Source organism: Drosophila miranda (genome assembly GCF_003369915.1).
Source record: "Drosophila miranda strain MSH22 chromosome Y unlocalized genomic scaffold, D.miranda_PacBio2.1 Contig_Y1_pilon, whole genome shotgun sequence".
NCBI classification, from domain to species: Eukaryota; Metazoa; Arthropoda; class Insecta; order Diptera; family Drosophilidae; genus Drosophila; species Drosophila miranda.
The window spans coordinates 4,500,256-4,503,525 of record NW_022881603.1 but is presented as its reverse complement, the minus strand read 5'-3'; positions in this window follow the sequence as shown (position 1 = coordinate 4,503,525).

Here is a 3,270-nt window from a genome sequence, read left to right as displayed (position 1 = left end):
GCGCGCGGTACTCGTGAAACTAAGTGCCGCTCGTGAATCTAAGCGCGCGGTACCAGTGGGACTAAGCGCCGCTCGGGTTCCTTAGCGCCCGGTCCTCGTGTGGGCCCCGTCGCTCGCGGGCCCCCAAAGCGGGCGCGACCTACGGTCAGTGCACGCGCCTACAGACTAGACCTCAACTTCGTCTGGGTTAAACGCCCAAATCTACCTGACTTAAAAATGGAACTACGTTCATCTAAGTCCCTTACTAAAGTCTCTCGTAGCATTAACAAACCGTCAACTGCTGATCCAATGAGTTCTGCTACTGCCTCAGCTCTTAAAGCCCAGCTCACTTCAGAACTGACAATACTTAATTCTACGCAAAAGCAAGTTAACGAGCAACGTGCTACGGATGGTCCCAATAACATTCCCACTACCATGCCCCACAGCCAACTGACGACCCGCATGTTTCTTGGCAGGACAGAGGAGCTCTCACTCAACTGAACGCAGTCTCCCAAGTAGTCGAAACCCTTCTTTCGCAAACTACTATGCGCCACTCGCGGACACTGACGACCCAACTGCCGACGGTACCGAAGATATGGACCTCAGCCCTCACAAGGAGTGTAATGAATCCCCTATAACCAAACGCAACCCTCTGCCTCCTCCAATCATCATACCCGGGGTAAACGACATCGCAATGTTCTGGTCAATGCTGGATACGTTGGCAAGCCCCGAAAATTACCGTATAAAAACAAGCACTGGAGGACAAATTAGACTCCTATGCAACGACTCAACCACTTACCGCAAAATCGCCTCCGCGTTGATGGCTAAAGGCGTTCTCTGTCATAGCTACCAGTTGAAAGAAGAACGGTCATATAGAGTAGTAATCAAAAATCTTCACCACTCCACCCCAACTGATTATATTAAGCAAGATCTCATGGCCAAGGGGCATCTAGCCCGATTCATCCACAATCCTCTTAACAGAGCGACCAAGAAGCAGCTCAGCTTATTTTTCGTGGACTTAGAGTCAAATGAAAATAATAAAGAGATTTTCAAAGTATCAGACCTCTGCAGGTAAAAGATAACTGTTGAGCAGCCACAACGCAAACAGGAGATATCACAGTTTCACCGTTGTCAAGAATACGAACACACCAAAAGATAGTGCAACAAAAAATTTGTTTGTGTTAAATGCGGTGGTCCGCATGCCACCATAGAATGCTCAAAGCCACAAGACGTCGAGCCCAAGTGTGCCAACTGTCTTGGCTCCCACACTGCCAATTATAGAGGTTGTAGGGTCTACCAACAGCTTCTATTGAAATTGTACCCACAACCACCACAGGTAAATTGGGAAAACACTCATCAGGCGCAACCTAGGGGAAAGAATACTTCTGGGCGCACCCAGAAAAACTCTCGCTCGCTCTCGAGAAGCAGCAGACAGAGGGACATGCCACGCAACGATATGTCCATTTCCCAGCCAAAAAGTCAGGAAAAACATATATCCTATGCTGAAGTCGCTAGAGGAGCCCAGCACCGATCAAGGAGTATAGCAAGAGAACCAGGAAACCGGAACCCATCCCGTACTCGTACCCAACCAGAATCACCTCACAACACGCCTCTTGAGAACAAGCTAATGAATCTTGCAGATAAGCTAGACCAATTCATGCTAATGCAAAACAGGCTTATGAAAATGCAAGAGCAGATCCTCAACATTCTCTCAGCCACTAGCCTCTCAAAATGCCTCACCGTATAGGTATTTGGAATGCGTCGGGCATAGCCAACAAAAGCCTAGAACTCAAAAACTTCATTGCATCGAATCAAATCGACATAAAGCTTCTCTCGGAAACGCACTTCTGCAGCAGAACAACATTCAAACTAATAGGATACGAACTCTACACTGCAAATCATCCCTCCGATAGTTTCAGAGGAGGATCTGCTATCCTCATCCGCAGCAGCCTCAAGCACTTCCCAATCAACCCCATTACAGATGGCCAAATTCAAGCCGCTAACATGGTGCTAAGCACCTCTCTAGGAGAAACAACTATCTCGGCTATCTACTGTCCTCCTGCTACCTTATGGACAAGTTCTCAGTTCCGCTCTTTATTATCTAGTTTTGGGCCAAAATACATTGCAGCTGGGGACTGGAATGCGAAGCACCAATGGTGGGGAAACCCTCGCTCCTGCCCTAGAGGTCGCGAAATCCACGACTATATAGTCTCAAGTGGAGCCAACATTCTTGCCACTGGCTCTGCAACCCACTACCCATACGACTCCAACAGATCGCCTAGTGCCTTGGATTTCGCTATCTACAAAGGCGTTCCCCATAGATTCCTGCACATACAAGCGAACTTCGACCTTCCCTCCGATCACCTACCGCTTCTCATAGAAATGCACTTATCCCCTGTCAACTACCCCACTAAACAGAAGCTCCTGCACAGTCGAGCAAACATTGAGATTTTTCAAACCCATTTGGAAGATCACATCCGACTTAACGAGAGATTCGAGTCTCCAGAAGACATTGACGCGGCTGTACGCTCGCTTAATAGCCTCCAGGAAGCAGCTCTCTCCGCAGAACCACCCACGTCCGAGGAGCGCTCGACCCGACCTGCTGCATCACCTGACCCTCACATCGAAAACCTTGTGCGTATCAAGAGAAGACTAAGGAAAGCTTTCATAAGAACTCACGACCCAGACACTAAAGCTCAGATGCACAGAGCGGGCAGAAACTTAAAAAAGGCCCTCGCTGAGAAAAGCAGCAAACACTTCGACGAAATGCTAAAAAGAGCCGATACAACCGAAAGTAGCCAGGCCAATCTCTGGAAACTCACCCGTGGCATCAAGAGGCAGCCACTGTGCAGCTTTCCATTAAGAAACGACAACGGTACCTGGGTGAAGTCTGACTTGGAAAAAGCAGAAGCGTTCGCTAGAAATTTAGAGACCAGATTCACTCCAGCCGATGTAGCAACTCAAGATCACACGCGAGCACTCTCCTGGTACTTAGAAGCACCCCTACAGATGTCGATACCAACCAAGCCAGTTTCACCTTCTGAAGTCCAAGCGGAAATAAAAGCTCTTGTGAACAACAAAGCTCCTGGGCACGATTTAATAGATGCCCGCATCGCAAAACTGCTTCCACGCAAGGGAGTTATGTTTCTAGTTGCACTCTACAACGCCATCCTTCGCATCGGCCACTTCCCCACCCAATGGAAGTGTGCAATGATTGTGATGATACTAAAGCCAGGTAAACCAACGTCAGCCCTAGAGTCATGCAGACCAATAAGCCTACTGCCAGTTTTC